Genomic DNA, 14,019 nt, shown 5'->3' with positions numbered 1-14,019 from the left:
TCCGGTCACTCGAGAGTAGTGGCGGCCTTTGGGTGGTACAGTTGTCATCGATCCGGCCTCTCGCCCATACAGGGGTCATGGTGCAGAGAGGTGGGCGGGGTGACCATCCGTACATACGCTGTTGTTTATATCTGCTAGTTGTTTACTTATGCTGTTGTTGCTTATCTATGCTGCTGTTGTTAGATTATGCTGTTGTTGTTTATTTATGCTGTTATGCTTACATAGGTTGAGATTTATACCTGTGATATGTGTTTAGACACTGACTTACTTACTGTTGACATGTATATACCTCACACGATACCATGTAGTTATAAGCAGTACTGTAGCAGGACTTTGCTACACTTTACCTTTTACTACTAGCCTAGGATATGGTTTCAGGTATGGACACTTATTATGATATCACTGTAGTATCTGCTATTTCCATACGAGACTGTATACCTTTGCATCTCTAGTTCTTTACCATACTTATGCACTATCTGTCTATTACCCGCTGAGTTTTTATACTCACCACCCCGCATATTGGTAATTTCACCAGGTAGCAGGTAAAGGAGTTATGGAGTCGCCTGGAGATCCTGTCTGCCAGTTCCACGTCACATTCGAGGACGACCTTACGCTTTCGGTATTTCTTACGTTATTTGTATTTTGGGTTTTTGTACTTGTTTATGTATTTGTATTCTCTTGTATTTGGTTTTATATTATTGTGTCAAGCCGAGCCGGCTCGCAGTTAGTTGATTTGTGTTTTGTGATCGTTGTTTGAGATTTTCGCTGCGTTGATTTTTAGTACAGCCGTGTGGGCTGATTTATATATCTATATAACTGCGTGGTTGTGTTTATTTCTGTTCCAGCCGAGTGTGCTGCTTATATAACTGCGTGGTTGTGTTGATATATTCCAGCCGTATGTGGCTGATATATATTGTATGTATGTATGCCTCAGATTGTCACCCGTACAGGGGAGATGTTGCCGAAATTTTTCGGTACGGTCTCTTCTGGGGGCGTGACATATCTTATGTATGGTATAATCAAACATTTATCTCTTGATCTGAGAATCATATTCTCTAACTTATTTTACCTCTTTTAGAGACTCATAATGTGTGAGACACAATAGCTCCCGATTTATCTTGATCGTCCATAATTAGTTACTTAATTATGGAATGATCATGAGTGACACCTAATAGTACATCATGATTTCCAATTAATCAAAAAATCACTATTGATCTCAGAACTAATTATGAATCCTTCAACAGCTATAGTGAGTCATACCACGTTCCTTTCACTTGTCTTATACCCACTTGGTTTGAGACATGATCAATGTGTCTGGCCCCACTAGGCTGACTACGTCACATATCCCTCATAAATGCACGAGAAATAAAGAAATACGAACTACCAGTATCAATTAGCATATCAGTTGTAAATGCATAAAGTAAAACTGTACCACAGAAAACTAATCCATCGGCCTATTGTGCATCCTCTCTGGTAATTGGATGTATACGTCCAGTTTCTGGTGGGGGTGGAGGTGGTAGCAATGCTAGAGGCTGCTGCGCCTGAGTCTGAGTCTGCCACTGAGCGGTGCCGGATATTGAGCCAGAGATGGATATGAGGGTTATGACTGATACTGGATCGGCGGCTGGGGCTACGACTGGTACTGAACCAGTGGCTGCGGCTGCGGGCGATACTGCACTAGGGGCTGAGGCTGTGACTGGTACTGAACCAGTGGCTGGGGCTGCAGCTGATACTGCTCTAGTGGCTGAGGTTGCAACTGATACTGCCCCTGCATCAGATACTGAGGTCCCGAGACAGGACTCTGTGATACCGTAAAAGCACTAGAGTGCTCTTGTCCGTGCATGCCATATGCAACTACTGCAGGGGGAGTTGTCCGCTGCTGACAATGCCAAGATTGGGCCTTCTGCCCCCCTCGCTGAGTCCCTGTCTGACTGAACTGTCCTCCCTGAACAGAGACTCCGGAAGTCACGTGCTGAGCCTTTAGCGAACAATCTCGGCTCATGTGCCCAGGCAGTTTGCAATAGTAGCAAACTAACTATCCCAAGGTGCAGGCTGATGTGATGTGATCCCTGGAACCACATCGAGTGCATTAAATGTCGTTGGCTGGTTGTTTCTGGTTCTGCTGAGGAGGCCAAAAATGTCCTAATGAAGATCTCCCTGACTTCTGAGGCCGACCAGATACCCCAGAAGTACCCTGACCCAACTGACTATGCCCACTCTACTGTTGTCCGGTAGCTTGCGGCTGCTGGATATGCCTTGAAGCTCGATCTGTCTGCTTCCTTTTCTTGTCCAGATATGCTCTCTGTTGAGCTGACTCAATCATAAGGGCTCTTTCCAATGCCTCTATGTAAGACGAATTACCAAAACTGGCAATCTTTACTTGCAGATGTCTATTAGTCCTTGAACAAACTGAAGCATACGAGACCTATCCTCAGCAACTAACTCTGGATAAAATCTGGCCAACCGATTAAATTCAGAATTATATTCTATCACCGTGTAGTTGTTCTGCTGAAGACTCAAAAAATCCTGCCGGTGTGTCATCTGATATGATTGGGGGAAGTACTAGCTCTCAAAAGCCTCTCTAAATCTCGCCCAGGTGATGTGCTGCTCGCCTATGATCGAGCGTTGCGTATCCCACCAGATATCGGCCTTGTCCCGTAAGTGAAAATCAGCCAGCTCTGCCTTCTCCCACTCGGAGCAAGCCATGTAGAACAAAGTCCGCTCCAGTGTCTCTATCAAAGACTAAGCCACGCTCGAATCGGTCTCTCTGCGGAATAGTGTGAATCGACTTTTCACCGACTCTTCTAAGGCTGGAATCCGAGCACGTACCACAATAATGTCAGTAGGGTGAGTAGAGCTGGCCGCAGGAACTGGCGGAACCACTGGAGCTGGGACTACAGATGGTGTCGCTGGATAGGCCGGGGTAGGTACCCCTGGTGCTGTATAAGCTGGGGCAGGTACCACAGGTGGCACTGTAGGGCCAATATAGGTAGTAGGGACTGGAGGTACGGTAGGTGGTGGTACCAGAGGAGTGACTGGTATTGCTGGTATGGGGGCTAGGTATGTAGTAGAAGGCACAGGTGGTAGTGGTGCCGGGTACGTAGTAGGCACGATTGGAGGAGGTACCGGATATGCTACAGGTGGTACCGCTGGTGGCATTGTGAATACTGTAGGAGTAGGTACGACGGGTACAGTCGGGGTAGGTACTTCTGAAACCATCAGAGTTTGAGAGCTCGACGCGCTCGCAGTACCATGTGGAGTCTGTCCCTGACCAATAGGCTAGACCCCAGTAGACATCTCTGGCGACTCCATCGCTAGGGATTCCAATGTCCTCTTGTATGGACATCCTGCACCACGTCTCGGCCCGGGAACACGTGTATTATGCTTCATATATGTTAATTATTACCCAGGTATTAATATAGTACTAAAATTATAAAATTACTTAATTTTACCTATTTATCGTCTGGAGATGTTCCATCGCTGCCTAGCCCCCAATTATGACCTTTCCTTGACGAGGTCAAATAATACCTCAGAATTCCAAAACAAAAAAAATAGACGAAAATCTATACAAATCCGAAAAAGAATTCTGAAACATGAAAATAATGGAAATCCGTACAAATCCGAAAATATCCAGATTGACTCACAAAACTTGGCTCTGATACCAAATAAATTATCACACCCCGAGGGAGTCCCTGCTAGAGGAAATTCTGACAACATCTCCCCTGTACGGGTGACAATCTGAATCTTATCTACAAAGCCCTCAGGGCCCCTCAATCCACGGCCAACACGGCCGGAACATATACAATAAAATATGATAAGAATTCTACGCAGTTTATATAATTCAACCTCCGGCTGACACAACCACGCAGTTATAATGGTAAAATCCTACTCCACTACAACGTGAAAAATACAACACAACGAAAAACCTTCACAGCGGAAAACATGGGCATCATACCCGAAGCACGACATAGAATCCATAAGTACAAGAACTACACATCAAAAGTATGTAGACATAACAAAACAAGGAAACAATGAAAGTCCAAAACCAGAAAGCCATCTCGACATCTAGTGGGGGACTAGTGACTGGAACCTCCTGACAACTTCAACCTGAAATAGAAAAATAAAGCAACGGGGTGAGTTCAACAACTCAGCGGGTATCGAACTGACATGCAAAGTAAGATATATCTAATAGTAATAATCATGGAATACAGTCTCCTGATCAATAATAGGAAATGTGAAAACTGAACAAGCCAAGAAGAACTGTACTCACCAGGGCCTCCTATCCTGACATAAGGGTCGTCAGACCAAATACGTCATGTCTCCTGTATGCATGTCAATCATATGCAACCCAAACAAATGCAGCATCCAAAATACAGCAATCACAAGTAATAAGGCAATCCATGCATATGATGCAAATGACATGGTCACCCTTGACACTAGTCAACCATCTCACACACGATGGTAAGACCGAGTGGGTAGGGGCTATGACAACTGTGCACTCTGCCATCACTACTCTTGAGTGACCAAGTGGACAGGATGCCGTCGGATTACTTCTATCCTAAATCATAAGTGGGGGAGCTCAATGCTCTCATCTCCCTGAGTCAGTCCAGAGGAAGGATCCCTGTCCTGCTACCACGCTGCAGTCAACGCTACCCATGAGCGGACCAGTAGAGCCCTGACAGAGCAAACTGCCACACACCCTGTCTGATATACCACTAATCCATGAGTGGTTGTGTGTATAGATCTATGTAACTGGCGATGTGATCAACAATAATAGAGCCAACAATCGCTCAGCATGCAATCATGCAAGATGGTGCATGACACTAAGCATGAAAATCCTTACCATGTCCATATCTATAAAGTATGTACCAAAAAGTAAATGGATCCAATGAAATGATCTAGGTACACCTGACAAGTATGGCAAATAACTAGTCCTGTACACAATAAGACATAGTACGTCACTACCTCTATGAACATAATACACATGGCAATAATCAAGAGGGTATAAGCATAGATGTATAGCAAACAACAAATAAGGCATGCTACAGGTATCAAGTAGTGGCATACCAAACAAAAACAAACATAACTATTACTGCAAGTTATAACCTACTAAGCATATTAGAATGACAATATCCAAAAAGATAAGTCAAAGTATCAGCCTCAAAAATGGAGATCGAATCCGAAATAGATCCCACGTTGAGATGCACGTCTCTAATCAAAATCCTGTAACAACATGCATAATTTAACTAAGTACATATATAGCATTTAACTAATTCCATCCCAAACTATTTAGGGAAAACTCTATTTAACGATCAATAATTAATTAATCCATGAATAAATGTTTAACTCCTTTAATCACATTGGTTGATCAAAGTAAAGTTAGCTCGATGACATAAATCAACCTAACTCACTCAAGTATGAACCTATCTTTAACCATGTAATCATATTCATACTTAACTCAATAATCTTACCCCAAAAAGTGTCGACTGATGGCTCTCAGCAAGTACCAAATCCCGGTAGCCAGGACCAATGAATAGCGGCACTGAAGTCTCAAGCCACAGCATCAACCTCTGATCTGCCCAACTCTATTCTGGTTATCCAATTCATCAATATAATACCCTAACATCTAAAACCAGATCTAGGAAGAAACCTACCTCAAATCTGACCGCCGAAAACCCTAGGTTAGCTCTGGCGAAGAGAGCTCACGTGACTCAGATCCAACAAAGAAAGAAGATTCATAGGTGAACTAGTCCTGGTCGAATCTTCTTTCCTCAGGTGGTGATCCACAAGGGTCGGGAGGAAGGAGGCGTCGGTGACTGTGGACCCAAATCCAGGGCCTGACCAAAAAGACGCGGGTGTTCGGCTTCCGATGGGGATAGATAGGGTGGGATCGGATGGCTGGCGACCAGTGTCGGCCGTGGAGATCACTCGAGTGAGAATGATTGGTGATTTTTGGATTCAGGAAAGGAGAAGAGCTCGGTGTAGAGGAGGGGAGAAGGCGCTGGAAGGAAAAGGGTTCGGCTTGAGGCTTTGTATCTGTGGAGAAGGGGAAGCTACGCGAGGGAGGGTGGCGCCGGGTTGGGAGACGAAGGGAAAGGCTGGGCACGAGGATGGCTAGGGCACGATTTTGGTGGGGTAAAAGGCGACTAGGGAGAGGAAATAAGAAAAGAAAAAAAATTAAACATTTCCTCGTTTAAATGGGATAACTTAAATATGTTTTCCCTTGGCCCAATAATTGATCCCCTTAAACTCGCCATATGAGTTCTGAAAAATTCCCAGAAAAATTTTAAAAATTCCAATAAGATTATTTTTTCAAATAAACTTATTATTAAATTATTATTTGCTCAGTATTTTCCATCTCTGGTACACATCGATCCTACATTTGTCTAGTTGTTTGTAACATGTATGACATATGTTGGGTCAGCCACTATTTATAGTCATGGTCTGAGTTGACCACAAAAAATACTGGTTGAGTCAATGGGATCTAAGTCTATTGTCAAAAAAGTAATTTTTTTGGAGATTCGACTAATGCTGAGTAGGATAACGGAGTTCAGGCCCATCAAACCCCTATTGGATATTAGGGATTACAGTCTCAAGAAATATTACCAACCATACCAACCCCAGCTACTACCCATTGGGTGAAAGATAGAGTTATATACCCTTGTTGACTTGGACAGTAGGGGATCGATTCATCCTGGTTGACTTGGTTAGTGGAGGATCGATTTACTCTTGTTGGTTCAGTCAGTAGAAGATCAATTTACTCTTATTGGTTTAGTTAGTAGAGGACTATTTACTCTTGTTGGTTCGGTCAGTAGAGGACCAACTTACTCTATTTCATGAAGATTCCAATCCTTGGATTAATTGTGCTTGGTTAGATAACCTGGAAGGCATATTACATGACTTGTACAGACATAGAAAGGACCGAATTAGTTGTATACCATTGTTGGATCAACCAATAGAGGATCATGTTGGATCGAGATGCACGTGAGAGGGGGTGAATCACATGGTTTTCAAAAACTTTTCTTTTAAAAATAAAGTATGTGCAGCAGAAAAGAAAGAAACAAGAAAGCAAGCAAAAAAGACAAGTACACTATCGGTTTTTATTTGGTTCGGAGCCTTCGGCGACTCCTACTCCAAGACCCAAGTCCCGCGGACCTATCGACAAGTAATCCACTAAAAATTCCTTCTGAAACCACTGACAGAGGGGATTGAATACATAAGAATCGGAAGAGTGTAATAATCTACACTTTCAGTTTATAGAAATTAAGTACAGGAATCAAATTATGTTACTAAATACTTTTGTAGATGGTCGGCTCGAACTTGGTGTTTGGATGACTTCTCGGCAGCAGTCGAGCAAAGTGATAACCATGATTTTATTACAATATTTTGATTTATAATGCATGGTTTTAATGATCTTTTTATAGGGTAAACTCATATTTACATTATTTTTCATAATTACATTTAATTTTGGACTTAATTACAAATTGGCTTATAATTATGGTATTAGATGCTAATATTCGATATATTCTTTGTAGGCATCAAAAGGATCATGGACCCGATCAGATCAGACCAGAATTGGGCTCAAATCTAGGGCTAAGCAAGACGATCAAGCTTTGAAGCGATTTTAATCGTTCATTCAAGATCGGAGCAGATCTGAGCCATCCATTGAAGATCTATTCCATCCAACCTAAGGAAGAGTAGATCAAGACCCTTGATCAAGATCAACACCTTCGGATCGGATTTTAAGTGACTTTTCACCATTGATCAAGATCTAAATTATTCTAGACCATTGGATCAGATTGGGAGAGGTTTAAAAGTTGAGAAGCTATAGTAGAATCGAGGAACTCTGACCATTTTCTTCCTCGCGACATTTCTACTGTTCCCTCTTCATCCCCGCAACTTTCGTTCCACATTCCAGATCTGAGCCTGCTTTCTTCAACGACGGCGATCTCAAGCTGCCGGCATTCATCCTCCGAGATCAAAGAGTGGCAGAAGGGAGGTTTCTTCAGTCGTGATTTGGATTTTCCTCGCCGCCGCATTCCTATTTGTGGGAGGTTCCTGATCAGCGAATTTCGCATTCAACAGAGTTTCGAGGGAGGTTTCTTGGAGTTTTTGATATTTTTCCGATCTTCATTCAGCAGCGAAACTAGGTTGATATGATCAATCAATTTAGTTTGGAAATTCACAGAATCTATGCTCTATTCTTTGGCCAATGAAGTTACCAGACGGGTGTGAGCTTCGAGGGAAGTTTCTTGGAGCTGTGAGCGTCACCTGATAATAGTTGGAAGCTTGGTTGATCGTAGTTGGGTGCTCGAAGGGAGTTTTCTTGCAGCATTTCTGTTGACAGCAGGTTGAGTGAGGTTTGAGCTTGAATTTGGATGTGGAATGTGTTTGTTTGTTTTTGTTTACTTTAGATTTCTGATACTCTTGCTCAGATCTGATGATCTGATGAGTTTAGTTGCATTGTTTCTTTCTAATTTGAATTTGCTATTCTAGTTATTGCAATTTGCTTAGTTTCAGTCATTGAGTTTAGAAAACCCAAGTTCTGTTCTACTAATTTGTTGTGCTTGAGATTTAAATCAAAAATTAAATGTTTACTTGAGCTTTTCATTGTTTTCCTTTGTTAAACATTGTTGAATGTGATGGTGAATTGAAGATTAGGTGATTGATTTATTTGATTCTATGATGCATTAGAATCCGAATTTAATTGTTGTTAACTTGTTGAGATGGATGAGAATCATGTTTAGATGAGTTTAACTTTTCTTTGATTCTATTCTTGACTTTACTAGTGCTCTATTGAGAATTAGATGAATTCAAGTTGAAATGTGAATCAAGTGAAGTTCTGAGTTTACCTTGTCGATGCAGGAATTTAACTTGAATTGAATCTAGAGCACTCACACATTTAATAGTTAACCTTGGAAAAAAATATGACTTGGTTCTCCTTACTACAATTCTTTTCTTGAGTTTTAATGGGTTTCCAATCTTTATTAATTTTAAGTGCCTAGTGACATGTAAATCGGGCCACATCAAATTTTGGCGCCGTTGCTGGGGAAAATAACTAGTAGTGTGTGTTTATTTTAGATTGTGCATTCATTGGTTTCCTTTGTTAGCATCTTTATTGATTTGATTGCTTATCTTTTTATATTTTCATGTTGGCTTATTTTTGAATTGTGAAGTGCTTTAATGTTCATATATCTATGTGTTGAAACTTTATGTTGATTCCTGAGTCTTCTAATATTGTTTGTTAGTGTTGTAGTGTAAGAACAAGAGATTTCTTTTGCTTGGATCCATATTTTTAGTATTTTGGAGGTTGCATGGAGAATCAGTATTTTCAGCGTGAGCATCAATTTTATCCGACCATGGAACATCAAAATAGGTATGAGTCATTTTCTAATGCTTATAATGCTAATTGGGTGGATCATTCACATTTCAGGTATGGAAATACACAAGGATAATTTATTGAGCCATATCCAGCCTACCAAAATTCATATGGATTTCAAGAGGTTTCAGCAGTTACTTGGCCACAAACTTTTCAACAAAACGATCCTCAAATTGAAGAGTCAACATGGAAAGCTAAGGAGGTTATGTAGCAAATGAGAGAGCATCAAGAGCAACAATTTTCAAGGATACAAAATATACAGATTCAGTTAGATCAAATTGCATCATCCATCAACCAGTTACAAACACAAAACTCCAGCGGGGAGATGGAAAATAGAGATTCTGTCAGGCCTGATCTTACTTCCATTACTTCACAAGATTTCTCTAGTATTATTTGTGATGATGATGTAGTTGTACAGATTTCTGATTCTACTAATATTGTTGCTGTAGATGTTGTTGATGATGCAGGAATTGAAAATTTACTTGAAGATGATTTAAGTGTAGGGGATTGCTTACTGGAAGCAATACCTCAAGAATCACCTGAACTGGATGTAGATGATGAGAGTGTAGAGACTTGTGCTATGGAGGCAAGGACCCAAGAATCACTAACTGTGATTGTATATTCACCTGAACCAGAGTCTGAGAGATTAATTGATGATGAGGAGGTAACAATCACCAATTTAGAGCCTACAGGTACCTTTCAGTATGACAAGGTTAGTATTTCTTGTGATTTATTAGAAAATTTAATAGAGGTACCATTCATTGACTTTATTAGATGTGATTTATTTCTTGATATATTTTCTACAAAAACTAATATTCTCCTATCTTCTTCTTATCCCATATGCATGTGGGAGGTGTTGTCTTTTATTGATTTTGTAGGAGAATATAAGCTTCTAGAGTGGATGCTTAAACTGAACTACCTCCGACCTCCAGAGAGAATTTTCAAGGAAAAAATGATTAATAAAAAGAATTTGATTATAACCATGATTACTCCATTACCGGTGTGGATCCTACTTCTAAACCGTTTGCAACCGTCCGGAAGAAAGGGGAGTTCATTCTTTGTTTTTCTTGTTGCTTTATACATTTCTTTAGTTTCATACTTTACATTTTCACTTTTCTTCTATAATTTGCATTTTGTTTAGTCTACATAGCATGTCATTTTGAATAAATTCTCCATGGAATTGTTCTAGTAATAATTTTAAGATGGTAAAAGTTTCTTAAATTTGACCATCAATTTTAGGTCATTTGACATGATTGGATGTTCTACTTACATGATATTGGTTAGTGTGGTGGTGGATTCTACTTTGATTAATTGAGTTTGATTACAAAAATTACCTAGTGAGGACTACCTTAAGCCTATACTTTATTATTCTCTTTGTGTGACATGCACTCATGACAATTGAACTCTAGAACTTGCTTAACTTCTTTTCAAAATCACATTAGCACATGTATGCGTGAAAAATGAAGGATATTTTTCATTCTTGTTCACTCATAAATTCTAGTTCTTTCCCTATTCTTTGTATTCTTTTCCTTCTAAATTCTAGTTGAATAACTCACTCAACACTTTCCTTTATCTTTTGTCACTGTGCTTTGCCCTCGTTCCATTGGGAGTTTTGGTTGAATTATTGATGAGTTGGGTTGACTACATGGACAAAGATTTAAGTGTGTGGGAGAATTGTATATGCTTGAGATTAATGAGGTTTCCTACTTCAAATTGTTTGGAAATTCTGAAGTTATGAATTCAAGTTAATGGTTGCATTGCTGGAGGTTTAAGGATGTTGAACAGTTTTGGGGCAGAATTTTCATTTCTTATTTCAGTTTAATTGAAATCGGAGAAGTGCTACTAAAAATGCATTAGATTGAACTATTTAGTGCCAAGTATCAGTTGCAAGAGTATGATTAGTGAATGGCCAAGTGGGACACATTGCTTCTCATTGATATACTATCCTTCTCTAAATCCATTGATAATTTAAATCTTCAGAAAAATCTAGAAGATGGAACTAAAAGTAAATGATTATTGGGACCATTGAGAAGAAGATTGAAGAGTACTATCTTTTGCATCAGTTTGAGTATTGGACCATATGATTTATTCTTCAAAATGCAAAGAATTTCTATGATACGAATGGAATAAGTGAAGTTGGTGGAGAATCTACTATGAACATAATTAAACAGAACCATTTCAAGTGCCAAGACCATGCGCTATTTCCGGACAACAACAACTTGAATTTAACCCTTATTTTTCTAGTGCCAAATGAGAGTCCATGTTTAGCTGAGTTTTTCATGATTCAAGCTAAATTCCAATTTCTAGGACTAAGAAAAAAATCATCAGAATTTAGCTATATTTCTAAAAATTATTTGGCTATGGATGATGTTTCATAGAACTTGTTTCGATTCCTTATTAAGGTGGTAAGATTACAAACCTCAGGATGTTCAGACAACAAGTGCTATCTGTAAAAAGAATTTGATTTGCAGGAAGATGCTTATTAGAACTCTTGACTGCTGGAAGTTGTGTAATTTCTAGAACCTTATAGGACATTACAGTTCTGGAATTTCAGTGAAACATTTTGATAGTTTCTGGATTTTTTATAGAAGAAGTGGGGATCAGCTGGATTACTGCAGAATGCAGTTTGATTCTTTATCTACTGAATGCTTGGTGCAATTTTCTGAATTGAAGGATTAGAGTTAAATTCTTGTATGGTTTAAAGCATGCAATTTCAATGGATGAAATTTCTGAAACTTGTCGTAGCTTAACTTAGCAAGTTAGATGTAGAAATTTGTTTGCCTAAGAATCAGTAAGTTAATATGCCTAAGAAATAGGAGCATGAATTAGATTGGATTATACAAGATTATCTTCACTAAAAGGGCAAAAGTATGGAGCTAGAATTTGGTATCCAAAAATCAGAACTGGAACTAAATTTCTCAAACTATTTTCCTAGATTCTGTTACTGAAATTATAGTTGCTAGGAGCTATATGAATAGTTTATCAAAGATATTGTGCAAGAATATCTTTGATATTGCTCGCTAGTGTGCAACAAAAAAAAAGAGAAAAGATTAGACCAATGAATTATGGGATGTTAACAAACTGAAGAAGTACTGGAATTTTGCAGAATGTGCAGAATTTGAATTGGTGTATCAGTTGGTGCCAGATTCAGTTATAAGCATCCGACCTGTAAAAATCCAAGTGGAGCACTTGATTTTCATTTACCAATTGAGTTGCCAATCTCCTAAAATCTTCCATGATTTAAGCATGTAAATATAATGGAGAAAGGGGAGTAGCTGAAATTCTCTAGAATTGAATTTTGAAGAAGAAAAATTGTAAATTCAGAGTCTTACAGAAATTGAAATTTTAGGAAGGAGCTGATTCTTGAAACCAATTGGTGGATCTGGAGAGTTAGTTGTGAGATAAATTTTGAATTTGTATTGGGGAATTCTATGTTGAATTAGAACTTTGGAGTAGGTTCTGAATTCACAGATTGGAGAGGAAACAATAGCACAAAGATAGTGTATCAAGTGAAGCTTAAGCATGCCAAGTTTTTGGGTTAGTTATCTGATCAGAGAAAAGCTTAGCTAGATTTCCAGTCAAAGAATCTATCATGGTAGATTATAAGTACTTGGATAGCAACGATCACCATTTATAAATGATTAGACAAGCACGTTTATAAGTATCAGCTGCTGTAGATTTCTGAAACTAGTATAATTCTAGAAGTTTTTGATTGTTCTGTTGAGTCTGATTTATGAATTTGACTAGCTAAACTTCAGTGCAAGAATTCAGTAGGTTGGCATGAGTTGGAATTGTCATAATTCTGCAATACTGAAATGCTTATTCTGAATTTGTTCCTAAACAACGAAAAGTTCAATGTTATTCCAGATACTGAAGGGCTTCTATTTTCCAACAATTGTTGTTCCTGTGATGTAGCCATAGTGGAATTTATAGACCTATAAAAGAGATGAGCCATGGCAATGCAGATATCCTTTAAGCTATAGAACTTGAAACTTTTAATTTGATTTCTGAAATATTGGAATCTGTGGAGCTTCAATCCTGTGAGATTAAGCTAGATTTAAGTCCTTGAATTCAGAAATTGATAGGAGATCAAAAACTAGAACTTGAAAAGGTTAGTTCTGTTACTGAATTGGACTTTTTGGTGTGAAGTCTAAAACTTAGTATAGTAAGTTCATATCTATTCTGAGAAGAGTTGAAAGGTGGATTTCCTAATTGAAGCTGCTGGGGAGTCTATTTGTTTGTAAATTGGCATTTCAGAAGTTAGTTTATTGCTGGAATTCTGGAGCAAGAGCAGCAAGACAAAATTCAAAGTTTTGAAACTATTTTCTGGAGATTGATTGTTGAATTGGGAATGCAGGAAACTGTAATACACAGGAAAGAATTTGAAGAACCATGTTAAGTGCCAATATTAGATGTTTTTGTGCAGCAGAAATCAGAATTCACCATCTTAGTATTTTTGTGCTAAATGAGAGTTCTAGATGAGTTAGTTTCTTTATAACTCAAGCTGGATTTCTTTGGAGTTTCTTTAAGAATGAATTATTTGATATTATTATTTAACTTCTGATTGCAACCCTTGAGCAGGGATTGTTGTAGGAGGACTATCCAGTGAACTAGTTATAATTGTTGAATCACATAAGAGT

The 14,019-nt window shown here is 39.0% G+C and overlaps 1 long non-coding RNA gene across 2 annotated transcripts; it reads right to left on the bottom strand.

The window, feature by feature from the left end:
* Positions 1 to 3,869: 3,869 nt before the first annotated feature.
* On the bottom strand, positions 3,870 to 6,130 carry LOC122032695. Of its 2 annotated transcripts, none has more exons than XR_006126193.1 (3): positions 5,655 to 6,130; positions 5,472 to 5,575; positions 3,870 to 4,107 (listed from the first exon to the last, which is right to left on the bottom strand). It is a non-coding gene; the product is annotated as an uncharacterized LOC122032695 (long non-coding RNA). The 2 variants fall into 2 exon arrangements; XR_006126194.1 differs by lacking the exon at positions 3,870 to 4,107 and adding an exon at positions 4,718 to 5,223.
* Between the last annotated feature and the right edge of the window lie 7,889 nt (positions 6,131 to 14,019).

Source organism: Zingiber officinale, chromosome 11A, assembly GCF_018446385.1.
Source record: "Zingiber officinale cultivar Zhangliang chromosome 11A, Zo_v1.1, whole genome shotgun sequence".
Lineage (NCBI taxonomy): Eukaryota > Viridiplantae > Streptophyta > Magnoliopsida > Zingiberales > Zingiberaceae > Zingiber > Zingiber officinale.
This window is presented reverse-complemented; position numbering and strand designations above follow the sequence as displayed.